The sequence below is a fragment of the Sciurus vulgaris genome (genome assembly GCF_902686455.1).
Source record: "Sciurus vulgaris genome assembly, chromosome: 8".
Lineage (NCBI taxonomy): Eukaryota > Metazoa > Chordata > Mammalia > Rodentia > Sciuridae > Sciurus > Sciurus vulgaris.
In genome coordinates, this window is record NC_136468.1 from 80,053,103 (window position 1) to 80,071,619 (window position 18,517).

At 38.1% G+C, this 18,517-nt stretch overlaps 1 protein-coding gene and 1 long non-coding RNA gene across 4 annotated transcripts in view; one reads left to right on the forward strand and one right to left on the reverse strand.

Moving 5' to 3' along the window:
• Positions 1-12,911: 12,911 nt before the first annotated feature.
• Positions 12,912-14,828, reverse strand: LOC306667823. Its single transcript, XR_013765651.1, has 3 exons — positions 14,428-14,828; positions 14,100-14,264; positions 12,912-12,990 (listed from the first exon to the last, which is right to left on the reverse strand). It is a non-coding gene; the product is annotated as an uncharacterized lncRNA (long non-coding RNA).
• Positions 14,829-14,984: 156 nt separating this feature from the next.
• Positions 14,985-18,517, forward strand: part of HDAC9 (histone deacetylase 9) — a 926,898-nt gene continuing 923,365 nt past the window's right edge. Inside the window, exons 1-2 of one of the 3 annotated variants that reach the window (XM_079152284.1) lie at positions 14,995-15,272; positions 16,337-16,397. The gene's annotated coding sequence lies outside the window, so the exon portion shown is untranslated. Of the gene's footprint in view, positions 15,273-16,336; positions 16,398-18,517 lie in introns of all 3 variants that reach the window. The other 2 variants (XM_079152285.1, XM_079152283.1) reach the window with 2 other exon arrangements.

The following is an 18,517-nucleotide window of genomic DNA, read 5'->3' on the forward strand; positions in this document are numbered from 1 at the left end:
CTTATTATCAACTTGTTTAGTTTTCTATACTCTCTTCGCACAATTTAGTAGGTCATATGTGTCTAGAAATTTATCTATTTTTTCTACATTTTTTTTAGTATATTGGAATATAAATTTTTAGAATATTCCCTAATCATCCTTTGGATTTCAGTGATGTTTCTTGTAATATTCTCATTTTCATCTCTAAATTTATTAATTTAGGTCTTCTTTCTTTTTCTTTTGGTTAGTTTGACTGAAATATTATTAATCTTGTCTATCTTTTCAAAGTACCAACTCTTAGCGTCACTGATCCTTTATATTTCTCTTTTATTTTCTATTTCATTCATTTCAGCCTTCATTTTTATTATTTCTTTCCTTCTGCTGGTTTTGAGATCCGATTGCTGTTGTTTTCTAAGATCTTGAGATGCATGATTAGGTGTTTATTTGATTTCTCTCTAATTTGTTCATGTAGATATTCATACCTATAAATTTCCCTCCTGGAACTGCCTGCATTATATCCCACATATTCTGGCATGTTGTTTGATTTAAAGAAAATTTTAAATTTCCCCCAATTTCTTCAATGACTCACTCATCAGTTAAAAGTGTATTATTCAATCTCTATGTGTTTTTATAGTTTCTATAGTTTTTCTTGCACTCAATTTCTAATTTCATCCCATTATGATAGAAGATGCAAGAAAACATTTCAATTTTTTGTATCTGCTGAGACTTTTTATGGCATAATATATGATATATTTTGGAGAAAGTTACATGAACAGTTGAAAAGAAAGTGCATTCAGCTTTTGGATGAAATATTCTAGATAACTGTTAAGTCTTTTCGATCTACAGTATAGCTTATTTCTATACTGTGATGATTTTTGTCTGAATGACCTATTAGTGAGAGACCCCTCACAAATGGTGTATTAAAGTCACCAACTATTATTGTATTGGGCCCATCTGTCCCTTTATGTGGAGTAGTGTTTGTTTTATGAAATTGGGGTGCCAACATTCAGGGCATTAATATTTATAATCAGATCTTTTTGTTGGATTGTTTCCTTTATCATTATATAATGACCTTCTTTGTCTCTTCTGACTAACTTTTGCTTGAAGTCTTTTTTGTTAGATATGAGAATATCTATGCCTGCTTGGTTTTGGATTTCATTTATATGGAATATTGCTTTCCATCCTTTCACTTTCACTACAAATGCCTTTTCTTGTAAAAAGCACAGAGTTGGATCTTGTTTTTAAATCCAATCTGCCAATCAATGTCTTTTAATTGCAGAATAAAGATCATTTACATTGCTTTCATAGAGATGTATATATTACTTCCTGTATTTTTGTTTTATTTCTAATGTTTGATTCATTCCTAATTCTCATTTGATTATCTACTGGATGTCTCTGAGTGTGGAGGTGGCTACTTTATCAACTGGCTTGTTGCTGTGTGTGGGGCACTCTATGTATCTTTTTCCATGTCCAGGTCACCATCTTGCTTTGAAAAACTGTGTGGAGCTCAGGCTACAGCCTATTCACACAGTCTTCCCTCTGCCCTGCTCCTGTGAACACCTATGCAGCTTTGATAGCTCTGTGACAGGTTAGGGTACCAGTGTGTTCTCTGGTGGCTCAAAGGGAACAGCCCTAGGGCATCTGGGGCCCAGATCCCTCCCTAGTGTTGGAGCTTTTGTGTGTTCTAGAGGAAAATTACCTCTTAGGGTTATTAACATAATTCTCACTCTGCCCTTCTGTGATGCGACCCAGATGTCTCAAACTGCCAATTTCTAAAGGGAGCAAGTTCTGTCTTTATCCTCTCTGTAGAGCAGCAGATAAGACTGGCAGACCATGCATATGTCCTGCTGCCAGGAGCTCTTAATGGATCCATCCAGTCTCTTTCCTGGTCCAAGATTGAGTTTTGGGGCTGATGTCCACTGACCCAGTAAATGAATGAATGAATGAACAGTGCAGAAAATCTGCTCCAGCAGCAGCAAATCCTTTCAATACATCTAGGGATGGGAGGGGTGATTGAGTCTGAGAGGATCTGTGTTTCGGTGGGGAGTTGTGGGATCCAAGCTTTTCACCTGACTTAGATGGGGCACTTCTAGCCACTGCTGCCTCAGGAATCCAGGAAGAGTCAGCTGGACTTGCTCCCTCCCACAATTTTATATGGGAGTGTCCTTCACTTTTTTCTAATGAATAGACAGGCAGACTGAACAACTGTACTTCCTGACACTCAGAGTTTTCAGAAGGTCTATGTCACAGACTTTCCTGGTCCAAGATTGTCTTGGGGTGGGCACTGTTGATCCACTATAAAGAAAATTGGCTTTTGGGCCATAGAGATAACAAAAATGTAGAAGTTTCTTTTCCACATGGAAATCCTAGACAATGAAGTCCCTTTTAGCATGGTTCCCCATCACTGCACTAACTACAGGATAGTGCTGTTAATCTGTTCTCATTTGTGCTCACCATGTAGAATCCAAGTCTCCTTTCTGCTCATGTGCATTTGCTTTCTGGCAGAATTTGCATTTCTTGAGATGTGTGAGATTCTCTTTCTGCCCATCAAAGAGGAGCTGCCACATAAACAAGGGTCCTGGTGGCCCAGAGCTGGTACAGTCTATTTCTTTTATTATTTCTCTTATTATTCTAAACCCAATATTTCTGGGTTTCACTTCTCTCGAGTCTCTTGAGTTACACTCCAATGTTTTTCCATGGCCCCCTACTTCATCAGGCAGTCCCACACCTGTTTATTTGATTCAATCCCCAAAGTGGACCATATGCATTGAATGCTTCTCCACCTTTCTCTTTCTCCTTCTCCTCCTCCTTCCTCTGGAGTGTTGCTCTTTTTTCTTGGAACTCTTTAAAAAAATATGGAGAAAGATTCAGGTTTGGTGGATCTCGAGACATTTATTTACTTGGTACACTTATCAGTAAAATGGTACTAAATTAGGAATATGGACCTTAGAAGGTACCTATGCAAATGAGGGTCACTAAAGCCTAAGCTAGTTAGCTTCATGGTAAAATCCACCTTTAATAGTTCTTACTACAGCTAAATTTATTTACCTATTACTCTCAAATATTATACCTTTACTCTTACAATGACATCAAACTAAAATTAATGTTCAGAAAAATGATTTGCTGTATGTGCCATACTGTTCTGTTTATAGTGGTACTCCACTAATTTTGTTTAACAGTGTCAAAACAAAGGATCTTTCCTTTGTAAAGAACAATGTTTATTTTTTAACATAATGGGAAAACATTTAAAAATATACTGTGTAATAACCAAACACAAATAGACCCTAAAATGCTATAGCCCCAAAGTGATCACTGATGAGAATTGAATCAAGCACTTGATGATTCAACTTTAGAAACTTAGAAAGGATTTTGCAATCAGACTGGAAAGGCTAAGTGATGTGTGGCAATAACAAAACCCCAAATCTTAGTGGTTTATTTCTTGCTCACATTTATGTCCTTGGTGATTTGGGGGAGGTTCTGCTTCATGTGGTCTTCTTTCCTGGAAAAAAGGGTTTTTACTTGTTTGGAAAACAGTCAATTGAGTGACTGAGGGCAAAGAGAAACAGAGGAACCACAGGAAGGCTGTTAAAGATGCTGTTTGAAAGTGGCACACATTATTTCTTCTAACAATGTAACTCTTATGGTTTAGCCAAATATCAGTGGGAAGGCAAGTATGGCCCCTTTGGGGATGTCACAAATATTTCAAACAATACTAAAATTTACACAGTACTTTTCCTTCTGAAGAGAACTACCAAACATGTCCTATAAATTCCTCATTTATTTTCCCCTCTATGTTTAACATTAAAACAAAAACCAAAAAAAATTAGCATGAAGCTTTTGTTTCTTGCTAATATGCAGAGAATGTTATCAGGTTTCTTTTAATTAATTGATATAGTCTATAGTAGAGTTTTATGTTGAATGCTCCCCGAGTGTCTATGAGTTAAAGACTCATAGTTGGGCGCTAGGGTGGCACTCTTAGGAGGTGCTGTGGATCTTTAAGAGGCCTAATGGGAGGTCCTTAGGTCTTTGACGTCATCTTTCAAGGGATTGTAGGACCCTGAACCCTTACTGCCTGATGAGGTGAGCATGTTGCTCTGCCATATACTCCAGCCATAATGTGCTGCTTCACCACTGACCCAAAGAAAAGGGGCCAGTCATGGATAGGAACCCTCAAAACTATGATCCAAATAAACCTTTTCTCTTTTTAAGTTGCTTGCCTAAGGTATCTCATAATAGTGACAGAAAGTTGCCTAATACAGTTTAATTGACTGTATAAAAGTTTTATATATATATATGATATATAGTATATGAAGTAATATTTTGAAACATGCATACATTCTAAGCTAAATAGAGCTAATAAACATATGCATTAGCTCACATACTTATCATTTTTTCTGGTAAGATTTATAGCCACCTTGTTGTACAATAGATCTCTTTTGTATGTCTTTGTCACCTAATAGAAATTTCATATCCTGTGACAATATATCTCCACAAAACCAATACCTCAGCCTACACTGCCTCATTCATGGTAACCACTATTCTACTGTCTGCTTCTATGAGTTCAACTTTCTTAGATTTCACCTATAAGTGACATCATGCTATATTTACCATGCAGTACTTAGTTTATTTACTTAACATAATGTTCTCCAGGTGCATCTATATGGTTGAAAATGACAGAACATCCTTCTTTTTTGAGGCTGAATAATATATCATTGTGTATCCATGCCACATTTTATTTATTCATTCATCATCGATGAGTACGTTGTTTGATTTCATATCTTGGCCATTATGAATAATTCAGCAATAAACAAGGAAGTGGAATTCTCTCTTCAAAATACCAATCTTATTTTTTTTTTTTTTTGTATGTATACCCAGGAGTGGCATTGCTGGATCATATAGTAATTCTATTTTTTAGCATTTTCAAAAACCACCCTGCTGTTTTCCAAAATGGATGACTAGTTTATATTCCCATCAGCAGTGTACCAGTGTTACTCTGTAACTCGTTATCTTTTGTGTTTTTTCGTGTCAGGCATTTTAATAGGTGTGAGGTGATATCTCATTTTGGTATCTAATTCACTTAAGGCAGTAAAGGGTCAGAGTCCTACATTCCCTTTGAAAACATAACCTCAATGACCTGATGATTAGAGATGTTGAGCAATTTTTTATATATCTTTTGGCTATTTGTCTTAAGAAATGCCTCTTACATCCTTTGCCCATTAAGTAGGTTAGTTATTTTCTTGCTGTTGAGTTGTTTGAGTTCCTTATGTAGTTTGGATATTAGTTTTTTTCAGATTACGACTTGCATTTTTTTCCTAATCCATGTCTCTTTACTCTGTTGGTTGTCTTCTTGGCTATTGCAGAAGCGTTTAGTTTTATGTAATCCAGTTGTTTACTTTTTCTTTGATTACCTATGGTTTTCAGTTCCTGTCCACAAAAACCATTATTGAGAACAATATCATGGTGTTTTCCCTCTGTTTTCTTCTAGTAGTATAATAGTTTCAGATCTTATATTAAATCTAATCCACTATGACTTGATTTTCATGTATGGTATAAGAGGAAAGCCAAATTTCATTCTTCTAGATGTAGCTAATCCGCTTTTCCCAACACCATTGATTGTTGCAAAAAGTCTTTTTCCCTTTATGTGTTCTTAGCATTTTGTCAATAATCAATGGACCATTAATATTTGGATTTACTTCTAGATTTCTTATCCTGTTCCATTGGTCTTGGTGTCTATTTTTATGACAGTGCTACTCTGTTTTGATTCCTTATATTTTGAAGTCAGGGAGTGTTATGGCCCCAGCTTTGTTCTTTTTGCTTAAGATTGCTTTGGCTCTTTGGGTTTTTTTTTTTTTTGTGATTTCATATGAATTTTAGAGTTTTTATCTGTTTCTGTGAAAATGAAATTGTATTTGATAAGGGTTGCAATTAATCTGTGGATCACTTTGGGTAGTATTGATCACTTTAACTCATTATGCGTCTATTCAGATTGCCTGTTTCTTCATGATTCACTCCTGGTATGTTGAATGTGTCTAGAAATTTATTCATTTATTCTAGGTCATATATTTTACTAGCATATGATCTTTTTATTACTGTGGTATCATTTTAAATGTTTCATTTGATTTCTGATATTATTTATTTGAGTTTTCCTCTTTCTTAATCATCGTAGTCAAAGGTTTGTTGCTTATGTTTTCCTTTTCAAGAAACCAACTCTTAGTTTTCTTGATCATTTTTATTGTTTTTCTTTTTTTTCCTTATCTTTTTTTTTTACTGGGTGTTGAACCCAGGGATGCTTTACCACTGAGCTACATCTGTAGTCATTTTTAAAATCTCTATTTCATTTGCTTCTGCTCTGGTCATTATTATTTCCCTTCTTACACTTATTTTGGGTTAATCTGTTCTTTTTCTAGTTCTTTTAGTTGTAATTGATATGATTTATTTGAACTATTCTTCTCTTTTGATATAGACATTCACTGCTATAACCCTTTCTCTCAGAACTCTTTATGCTATGTCCCATTGTTTTTGGCATATTTAAAAGCCTATTTTGTTTCTTAACTTCATTTTAAATTTTTTCTTTGATCCATTGGTTGTTCTGGCATTTTTTTTTTTTTAATTTCCTCAGAGTCCTCCAGTTAATGGTTTCTAGTACGGTTAGAAAAGATACCTGATATGATTTTTTTTTTTTTTTTTTTTTTTTTTTTTTTTTTTTTTTTTGGTGCTGGGGATCGAACCCAGGGTTTTCAGCTTGCAAGGCAAGCCCTGTACCAACTGAGCTATCTCCCCAGCCCCCTGATATGATTTTAAGGTTAAAATTTTATGACTTGTTTTTTGTCCTAACACATGATCTATACTGGAAAATTCTCCACGTGGACTTGAAAAAAATGAGTCTTTCGATGCTATTGGATGAAATGTTCTGTATTTAGCTATTAGGCACATTTGATCTAAAGGGTAGTTTAACTCTGAAGCTTCCTTATTGATTTTCTGTCTGGATGAGTTCTTCATTGCTAAAAATGAGCTACTGAAGTCCTCTAATATTATTGTATTACAAAGATCTATTTAATTTTTTTTTTTTTTCCTGAGACAGTGTCTATGTTGCTCAGGTCTTTCCCAAACTCCTGGGTCTGGGTTATTCTACTGCCTCAGTCTCCCAAGTAGCTGGGACTACAGGCATGTGCCATCTTGCCCAGTTGTCTCCTTTCAGATCTAGTAATATTTACTTTATATATTTAGGTACTATGATATGTAGTGCATTTATTTACAATTGTTATATCCACTGGACAAAGCAACCCTTTAATCATTATGTAATGATTTTTGTTGTCTCTTTTATCTGATATAGGGTAACCATCCCTGGTCTTTTTTAGAATATATTTTTTCCATCCTTTCACTTTCATTTTATTTGTCTTCTTAAAGGTGAAGTGAATCTTCCATAGGCAGCATATGGTTGATCCCATTCATTCACCTGTGCTGTCTTTTGTTTGATTAATTTAATCCATTTAATTCAAGGTTCTTATTATTAAGTAAGATATTACTATTGCCATTTTGTTATTGTTTTTTTTAGGTCCCTTATTCCTTTATACCTCTCTTGATATATTCCTTTGTGATTTAATGACTTTCTTTAATGGTATGCCCTTATCCCTTGTTTAAAAAATTTTTTTTACCTACTTTTATTCTTTGTGGTTATCATGTATGTAGCTTACCTAAAATGTTTTGTACTTATAATAGGCTATTTTAAGTTGGTAATAACCTAACTTTGTTCACACAGAAATACTCAACACTTTTACTTCACCCTACCCATTTCATGCTTTGATATCACAATTTATATCTTTTTTGTAATGTGTATACCTGAAAATATTACTGTAGGTATTATTATTTTTAACAATTTTATCTTTAAACCCTTGTATTAAAGATATGTGAGTGATATACCATTAGTATTGTACTAGATTATTCTGAATTTGTGTGCTTACTTTCACCACTGTATGTTACACTTTCTTAATTTTTCTTTTTCTTTTCTTTTTTTTACTAATTATAATCCTTTACTTTCAACTTGCAGAAATCTGTTTAGCATTTTTCGCGAGACAGGTTTGGTAGTGATGAATCCCCTCATCTTTTATTTGTCTCTTTGTCTCTCCTTCATTTTCAAAGGCAAGTTTTTCTAGGTAAAACTCTTCCTTCGAAGTTTTTAATATTCTAGCAATTTGAATTTAGCATCCCTCTCTCCTGGCCTATAATATTTCTGCTGAGAAATCCACTACTAGCCTTATCAAACTCCCTTATATGTGATACGCAACTTTTCTCTTGCTGCTTTTAGGATCATTCCCTTGTAGGTCATATTTTAAAAAAAAAATTGTTTTTGTGTTTTCTGGGCATAAAATCCAGGGCCTTGTTCATGATAAGCACATGGTCTACCACTAAGTTATATACAGCCCCCCAGTTCTCTATGTTTTTAATTTTTGGCAGTTCAGTTATAATAAGTCTTATTTGGATTGAGTCTGATTGGAAAATTTTGACCTTCCCAAACTTTGATATTTATATATCTTTCTGAATATGGAAAGTTTTCTGCTATTATTTCTTTAAATAATATTTTATTTATTTTATTTTCTCCTCCCTTTGAAATTCTACAAATCAAGTATTTGAATGCTTTCTCACAAATCTCATAAGCTTTTTTCTTTTCATTCTTTTTTCTTATCCAACCATAGAGTTCCCATTTTTCTGTTTTTGTGTATGTGGTTTCAGTTACTGAGGTCAACTATGGTTAAAAAGATTAAATGGAAAATTCCAAAGGTAAACAATTCTTAAGTTTTGAATTATGCATTTTTCTAAGTAGCATGATGAAATCTCACAATATCCCAAATTGGCCCTCCATGCTGTATATGCTACCCACCCAATGGTCACTTAGTAGCCATTCCACTTATCAGATCAACTGTCATGGTATTGTAGTGCTTACGTTCAAGTAGCCCTTACATAGTATACTAACACTATATCACAAGGCCTACATCATTCACCTCACTTAACGTCATCACAAAGACATAGTATTATCTTACATTGGCTTGAGAAGAATGAGTACAGTACAATAAGATAGTTTGAGAGAAACTACATTCATATAGTTTTTATTACAGAATATCATTATAATTGTTCTATTTATTATGTTATTATTAATTTTATTTTGCCTAATTTATAAACTTTATCATACATGTGCATGTATTTTTTGAAAAACATACTATATACAGGGCTTGTTACTATCTGTGGTTTTGGGCATCCACTGGGGGTCTTGGAAGGTAACCTGGGGAAAATGAGAAGATACTGTATATATTTGCAAATAACCTATCTTCCAGTTCATGCATTTTTCTTCTTATGTTTGATCAATTCTATTGATGCTCTCTATTGCATTTTGTCATCACATTCTTTGTATTTTCTTTAGCACTAGGACTTACTTGGTTCTATAATTTCAACCTCTTGGATAAATTTCTTAGGTCATATATTACTTTCCTGATTTTTTTGAAGTGTTTCTTTGTATTTTCTTGTAGTTTGATGAGCTGCTTTAAAACAATGATTTTGAATTATTTGTCAGGCAGTTCATATAACTCCATCTCTTTCTGATGGGTTGCTGATGCTTTATTTTGTTCCTTTCAGTATATCATGTTTCCTGATTTGCATCCTTGTGCACCTGCATTTATGTCTGTAACTTGAAAAAGTAGACCTTGCAGACTGGTTTTGTCTTGGAAAGTACCTCACCAGCCTCTCTAGAGATTCTGGGAAGGTCAGGTGGCATGGTTTGTGAACAGTTTTACTGCTGAGGTCCTCAGGCAAGCTACACTGCTGTCTGAATCTGTTGGATCTGAACCCTGAATCACTGGGGTATACCTGTTGATGGAACCATGGAAGTGGGATTGAAGCTTCAGTCCACTAACGTGGGCCTATAATATGCATCCATGGGATAGAGCCTGAAGTCTGAGTTTACTTACGCTTACCTGTTACTGGGGTAAGCCTTGAGCACAAGTCTGTAGATGCTGCACAGTTGCATCTGCAACTGTCCCAGGGTTCACTGGGATAAGTATGGAGCCTGAATCTATGGGGACTAACCAGTAACTGGAGTGGCCCTAAAGTATGACTCTATCCTGGGTCCTGGTTCCATGTATACTTGCATGGAGTCTTGGTCCATGGGAGCTGGCCTGGTGCCAGGGTCTAGTAGCACAAGTTTAGACCTTAGGTCTACTGGAACCTAGGGTCACAAGAAATGGTCTAATCCCTAGGGCCAACCTGGTATTGGGTTAGGAGGATAGCTTAAATTCATGGGGGCCTATCTTGAGCCAAAGACCACAAAGTTGTGGCTTTGTGTCTGGAGCAGTAGGGACTTGTCTGGAATGTAGGACTTTTGGGACTGGTCTTGAGTCTGGATTCTATGGAGATGGTCCTAGAATCTGGGTCTGTGGGGACCAGTGGGACAGGCCTGACACTCCCTCTGTTGGAATATATTCAGAGTTTGGGTCTGCTGGAGTGTACAGACACATTGGGTGGCCTGGGGGGAGGTGCTGCAGGAACTGACCTGGCACTGATAAAGCCTGGGACTTGTGTTCCAGGACCCCAGCCTGTTGCCTGAGGTCATGAGCACTAACCTTGTGCTAAAATGGGCCTGAAGCCTGGCACTGTGTGAACTGAGCATGTTTTGGGCTGATGTGGATCCTAGAGTGGACCTAGATCCGATGTCTGCAGTAGTTAGCCTAGAGGTTGGGTCTGTGGGTGTTGGTCTGATGACTATAGCTATGGGTGTTAGCCTAGTAATGGGGTAAGTCTGAAGCTGCAGGCTATGTGGACCAGCCCAGTGCTTGGAGCAATATGGAGTTTCGAGATATTGGGACTTGTCTACAGTCTGTGAGACAGCTGGGCTAGTCTGGACCTGGAGTCTGGGAACATGGTGGCCTGCCCAGCACTGGGATTTCACTAGGGAAACCTGGTGTTGGGGTCTGAGAGCAAACTTTGGTGCATACTTCCCTTTCCTTATCTCAAGTGAAGGGTGTTGCTCTCCATGTTTCCTAGGGTAAGGAGAGAGGGTAATACTGGTAATTTAAAACTGTTATTACTACTCTTTACAATGTGTCTTCTATTTTTGTGCTACACCTAGGCGATATAACCTCTCACTTAGCTTCCTGGGCTCTTGTGAAGGTATATTTGTGCACACATAGTTGATGTTTCTGCAGCAGGACAAACCCTGAAAAGTTACATTATGCCATCTTGCTTATATCAGAACCCTGTCAGTTTTCTTGGAGGAAAAAAATTCTGTTTAATCCTATTTTTGCATTCCACATGTATTAAGAACCAACTATGTTGAAAGCATTGTGCTGATCTCTAGAGTTAAAAAAGTGAATGCCTGTCAAAAATTCCAAATAAATTATGTAGATACTCTACCCTAAAAGAGGGGCCCTAACTCTCCACTCATTGTGAACTACATATAGTGATTGCCTTTCAAAAAATATAGAATATAAAGTGGAAGAAAACAATAAATTTATATTAGAGAAAGTTGACAAACACTATTTCAACCAGGTGATTAAGGTTAATATTCCAAGTAATATGTCACGTTTTCTAGTATATTCTCTTGAAATAATGTGATCTAAATGGTACTTTATAATCTCTGTTACCCAAATCCACAACTTCAGTCTCATTATGAGAAAAGCATTGGACATATTCCAGTGTAAGAGTATCCCATATTATAGCTAACTAGTATTCCTCAAAACTGTCATGGTCTTTAAAAACAAAGAAAATCTGAGAAACTGTCACAGCCAAGAGTAGCCTAAGGAGACACGACCAGTAAATATAACTTGGTATCATAGATGAGATCCTAAAACAGAAAAAGATCATTATTTAAAAACTAAGGCAAGCATGATGTGATAGCACACACCTGTAATCCCAGCAACTTGAGAGGCTGAGGCAGGAGGATCTCAAATTCAAAGCTAGCTTCAGCAATTTAGGAAGGCCCTAAGCAACTTAGTGAGATCCAGTCTCAAAAAAAAAAAAAAAAAAAATCATAAAAAGGGCTGGTGATGTGATTCAGTGGTTAAGCACCCCTGGGTTCAATCTCCAGTATCAAAACAAACAAACAAACAAAAAAAACAAACTAAGGCAATATGATAAACTATAGGCCTCAGTTAATAATAATGTATAAATATCAGAGATGTTCTACACTAATGAAAGATGTTAATAATGGGGAAACTTCATACATGTGAGAGGGTATATTGAAATCCTCTATAAATATTAAGTATCCCTTATGCAAAATGCATGGGACCTAAGTGTATTTGATTTTGGACTTTTTTCAGATTTTCAAATATTTGCATATGCATGATGAGATTTATTGGGGATAGGACTCAAATCTAAATATGAGATTTATTTGTTTCATATACACCTTATACACATAGCCTGAAGATAATTTCTTGCAATATTTTTAGTGTGTCTGTATTTTGACTATAACTTGTCACATGAGGTCAGGAGTGGAATTTTCCATTTCTGGAATAATGTTGGACCTCAAAAAATTTCAGACTATGGAGCATTTCAGATTTCAATTTATTGGATTAGGGATGCTCAACCTGTACTATCTTGGAAATTTTCTGTAAATCTAAAACTTTCCTTTAAAAAAAAATCTACTTGAAGACACCACAAAAATGCTAATGAATTATCCCTATATTCCTAGAGCTCAGTCTTTTTTTTTTTTTTGCGGTGCTGGGGATCGAACCCAGGGGACTTGTGCTTGCAATGCAAGCACTCTACCGACTGAGCTATCTCCCCAGCCCCTAGAGCTCAGTCGAAGACAGACTAAAACCATACAAATATAATACAGTGTCATAAATGTTACAGTGAAGATTTGAACAGAGATCATGGGAGTCCCATCAGGACTTTCAGAAGAAATTATAAATCTTTTCTACTAAACTCCATCTTAAAATATTTGAATCTTCTGTAGCAGCAAGCAAGCACCTGGTTTAAAGTCAGCATTCAAGGGTCTATGGAAATGATGAAGATGACAATTCCCTGTTATGAAATGACCAGATGTGAAATACATAAATAATGATAAGCGAAGTTAACTGCTTTCTTCTCCCAAAAGAAAAAAAAAAAAAAAAGCAAATTTCAGTTCAAATTCTGCTGTACATACCCTTATTACACAAACATCTGTTTTAGTTGACCAGTGAAGTCCCAGGAATTTGTACTTTTAAGTGCTTCAATCATACTTCGGTGAAAGTTTTTCTTGACTGAACTCTTTCCCTTAAGAGTCAATGACAGGCAAACCAAATCATTAAAAGGAAAATTAAAAAGGCTGAATATTTGATCATTTCAAAAAGGACTCCATTTTGAAAGGTGGAAAGGTCACTAGATATTTATACCTGCCTCCTATGCAAATGAGAAACCTCTCTAAAATATTTTAGTCAACATCATCTATTTCACCACTGAGAGCCCATTATTAAGATTTATCATGCTAATTAACAGAATTCCCAGTGTAGATAGAAAGTGAGCTAGTTGAAGTTCTAGCACCTAAGGCTTAGGAGTATGATCTTTTTAATTTAAAGCCAGTGGACCTCTCTTGGAGTATGAATTCCTGATTAGTGCAAAGTGAGGACAACCTTTAGCTTTCATCTTACTATAAATGCAGAAATATTTTAAATTAAATTACAGATAACATATGACTTTCTTTCTCCAAGTTATAGTAGTGTTATGTCATTGGTAATCTGATTTTAATTTGAACCCTGCCACTGTGAGACCTTGGGCAAATCATGTTGCTCCTCTGGGTTGCAGTTCCCTCATCTGAAAATGAGGGCACTGGGTTAGGTCTCTCTCTTTCTTTCCTTCAGTATAATCTGTGAACTAGCTGTGCTTTCGCTGACAGAGAAAAACCATAAATGTACATGCAGAGGCACTAGCTTTAATTCGTTTGAGGGCCAGATCATACATTCCATACATAAATAGTAGCGCCTCTGCATGAGCAATTTGTTAGTTAGCATTAGACAAGCATGTTTAGGATTCCACTATTTAAAATAAAAAAGTATTTACAGATTGCTTTATAAAAAGATCTTTAAGTATTAGTAATAATAGTGTATAGTTAAGTTATAGTAGTAGTAAAACATCCCCAAGGTAAAGATACTAACCACTGAAGGGTATCCTTAGTCAATTCTCCAACCCACCAACTGCCTGCCTTCCGCGAGGGTTGGTTTCAGAGCCTTGGTGCTCTCTGTCCAGCCTTGAAATGCAGCAAACCTAAAATCGTATTTCGAACAGCAGTCACCATATTCCCTTACGTTTCCCTTTTGATCCTTAAAAAGAAGAAGAAGAAGAAGAAGAAAAAGGCAGAACGTGGCATTTTCTTTTAAAATCTCCTTGAATGATTCTTTAGGATCCAAATGTATGTGGGGACGTCCCAGGTACCGCCCTACCATGCTCTCTAGTCCTCTCAAAAAGAAGTGGCGCGCACCGCACCTGAGCAGCCCGAGATCCCCGGCGGGCACTGAGTAAGGCCGAGGCCGGGCTCCTCCCCCGCACTGTCCTCGCTGGCTGCGGTGAGCTGCCGAGGGGCCGGCCACCGGACCATCACCTGGCGCCTCTCGTGGGCATGCTGCGCTCTGGAAATCCCAAGTCGTCTTAGGCTCCCGGTCCTTCCCGGGAATCGTTGGTCCAGCCCGGAGCTGTCCTCCTCTCCACCCCACGCGGCCCTTGCTGCCCCCGCGAGTCCTTGCTAGCGCCTCGGCCGCGCACCCAGGGTCCCCGCACCCCTTATCCCCTCCCAACCCTGCAGGTCTCCAGCGCCTGGGCCCGCGCTCTCGCCGCGAGTCCAGCCTCCCTTCCCCGCCCGGCCCCACCCAGCCTCCGCCGTTCTGGGGCTCCCGGCCGGGCCTCTCCGTCTCCCTCCCACCTCCGTCCCCTACTCCCCTCCCCAAGAAGTGCTATTTTTAGCAAATCCTCCGCGCGCCGCCACCCGCTCAGCTCGCAGCTCGCAGCCGCCCGCTGCCACCCTCCCGAGCTCCCCCCGCGCGGCGGCGGCGGCGGCGGCGGCGCGTCCCGCACATCGCGCAGCGCGCACTGAGTCGGCCCCGCCGCGCCCGCCGCCCTCGCCGCGGTCTCCTCCTCTGGCGCCTGCAGCGGCCGGTAAGTCCCTGCTGGAGGAGCAGCGGTGGTCCCCGAGTCAACTTTCAATCCCCCTTTTGCTTCCTGCCTCGCCATTCTCTTCTCCTGGAAAGATGGCTGTTTGGAGAAGGGGGAGAAGTTAGGGGGTCGCCGGCGCGGGGCCGAGGAGGGCGCGACAGCCTCAGCAGGAGCGAGCGGAGGTGAGTGTCTCCACAGCCCAGTCCCTGGCTGCTGCTCGGGGAAAGCCCTGGGAATTGGGGGCCACGAGTCCTCCGGATGCGCCGCTGTATTCCCTGCCGGGGTTCCCCAGGTTAAGAGCATTTCAGTACGGACTCAGCCGATATCACTTGCCTTGCATCTCGCAGGCAGATGGGTGGCTTTAAGGTATCTTTGTCAGAAGTTAGGTGCTAGGTGATCCTTTGGTGAACAGCGTGACATTTGGCAAGTGGAGCCCAGGCGAAGGGTCGGTGGCTTGATTCTCCCCCCGCCCCCAAACACACACCCAGTTCGGGTTGAATCGGAGCTATGAATGAAAAGTTTGTACTGCCAACATGTTGCTTGAGGGGCGCAATACTTAGTGGGGTACATATGATGTTTCGTGGGGGACTTCAGTTCCAAGTCTGTACATCACAACGCTGGGTTTTAAGAAAAGTTCAGGGGTGGGGAGGATGGGAGATAAAGCAGGTCCTAGGCTGGTGGGAGGAGAGTGATGAATCTTGAAGGCTTATTAAGGTAAACTGATTAATTAGACGCCACCCGGCTATCGCAGCGGGGAATGGAGGGAGCAAAGAACGGGGGGCGTTCCCAGATCGCCCAGCAGGCAGCGTTTGTTTGGTTTTGAGGCCATCGCCCACTTGTCCGCAGTGAGAGGTGCTGGTGTCAGAGAGAGGCCTGTGTCTGTGTGTGATAGAGCGGGACCAAGCTGCCCTCCAGATCCCAGGCTTGGTTATCAGGAGAGGTGGCCTGCTGCGGGGAGCGGAGGATGCGGTTCAGGTGATGTGAACTTGGAAAAATCTCTAGTGAGTTTCCTGCGCTCTAATTTCAGGAAGACCTGTCATGTTTGTTTTTTCCCTGCCAGAAGGTGTGTACTCCTCAAAAAGGAACTTTTAGGTTACTATAACATTTTGAAATCTGTGGAAAATGGGATATATACATGTTATACATATGTCCCATTACACATGAATATTGTGTGTGTGTATGTAAAATATGGAAGTGAGGTAAGAAGGGCTTAGAAAGTTTAACTCTTTTTTTTTTTTTTAACCAGAAAGAAAGTGAAGATTCCCCCCACAAAGGGTATCACAACGTTATACAGCTAAATACACTTGGTATATTGAAATGTTTCTGAAAGATTTAGGAATTAAAAGTATTCGTAGCACATGTTTTTGAATCTTGCAGGCATTATTGAAATCCAGGAAAAGGAAGTGAGTCTGTAGAAATCTATATTGAAAAAACAACTTAAAATCTTCAGAAAGAAAACCTTTTGACATTTGAAAAGGCCTGGATGTTATTTTCTGATGTCCCAGAAATCTTTTTAATCTATAATGAGTAACAGCACAGAATAAGTTGCAGTTAATAAACGGGGACAATGTGAAAATCATGTTTGGAAAAGAAATTTTTTAAACTACTCTTTGGTGCTTTTGATATTTATTATGGAAATTATTGCAACTGAAAGTTTGTTGTTTAATATATTTGCCTTTTACCACAGATAATTAGTATTTCTTAACCCTTTAAAACACTGTTCCCACTTGGACCAATTTAATTCCTCAAATATCAAATCATTGATGTGCCTTCTGGAAACCATTCATATTTGAAATGCTTAATTAGAATATTACATTACTGAAACAACAAATAGTCAGTTGTAAAACTTGTTTTAAATTTATTCCCATCTATTTTGTTTGAATGAGGCAAATCTCAAAATGAGCAGTATTTGCTGAGAATGTGTCATTTTCTGTGTGGGAAAAAGCTAATGTTTTCATATATGTTTCAGCTACAAAACAGGTGCATATACAGTGGGAATCCTGAGTCTGACCTTTGATAGGCTGCCAGCTAGAGGGAGAGAGATGCTTTCCCAGCTTTGCTCCTGAATTGATAGTCTTCACTACAGAATGGACACGGGTAGATGCACAGAAGGTTGTGCAGAAGGAAGTTAAGAGTTTTAAATTAAGTACCAGTTTATAGATAGGAGACAGATTTTTTACCTCAGTCTTTGCTTTCCTCTCCCTTTGCAGTTCAGCATGTTGGACTGGCCTTTATTGGAAAATCAGACCAGCACTCTGCTAGAGAATGTTTGGCATAAAAAACTGCCATCTTCTATAAAAATAATGATAGCTCTTCTGAAATTAGAAGGTGATTTTATGTATGTTATAGTTTTTATAATTGTTCTGTGACCAAACTATGCTTTATAAAGTTGTCACTATGTATTTAATTATTATTTATGTTTGAGCTATAGACTAACTTCTGTTTGAGGTTTCAAACATTTTTAAGTCTTAAGGCCAACTACTAGGTGCAAACGTGTTGAACTAGTTTAAATGATAGCCATAATTTAGATTTTTATTAATGCCCTTATCTTAGTGTTTTTTAGGTTTATGTAGGTTTTTATTAGAATAACTTTTTGAATTCATTTAAATATTACAATGTGTTATATTATAATTTACACCCGCTCAGTGGGGGAAGGTGTAGGTTATTCTTAAATAGAGATATGGAGAAATAGCTAACAAGGAGAGTCATTCGAGAAGCATATGGACATCATAAAATCCTTCTGTATGTAGCATCTGTACCTTCTCATTAGTGAAATATTGTAGTTATGGACATTTTTTGTTATTGCATCCAAATGTAGCTTTTTATTTTTACTTCAATTGATTTTTTTGTTTGTTTTAAAATGTAGTTTACATTAATGTTTAAGTTGGTGGGGGCTTTATTGCTTGAAGCCCTTTCCTTTAAATATGAAGACTTCATATTTAATTTTTATTGCACACATCACAGATACGCACAACTGTTTTCAGATTTTTAAAAAATAACTTTTACATTTTTTTGATGATTTCTCAAAACATTTGAGAGACCAGTAGGATGACATATTATTCTCATTTTAGGAAGGAGACAGCAGGTACACTGATAGATTCCAAATTACACACAAGTGAAGAAATGTAAAACCAAGGATAACATATGTATTTGTTTCCTAACCACAAAAGCAGGTTGCTCCTGTGGCTCTCCTATGATGATTTCATAAATTTGTAGCACGCTTATCTTTATAGATATGCAACTTGGACTCCATATTAGTTAATATAATCATAAGGGAATGGGCCCTTGCTCTTGCCTGCTGATGGGGGAAAACCTATTGGAAGTACTAAGATGTGTTCCTCTGAGGGGGATCCATTCTTGTAATCAGTCCATACCCCGCCCCACACTGCCCTGCCTCCTTTGACCTCACCTGATATGCCCCTTTACT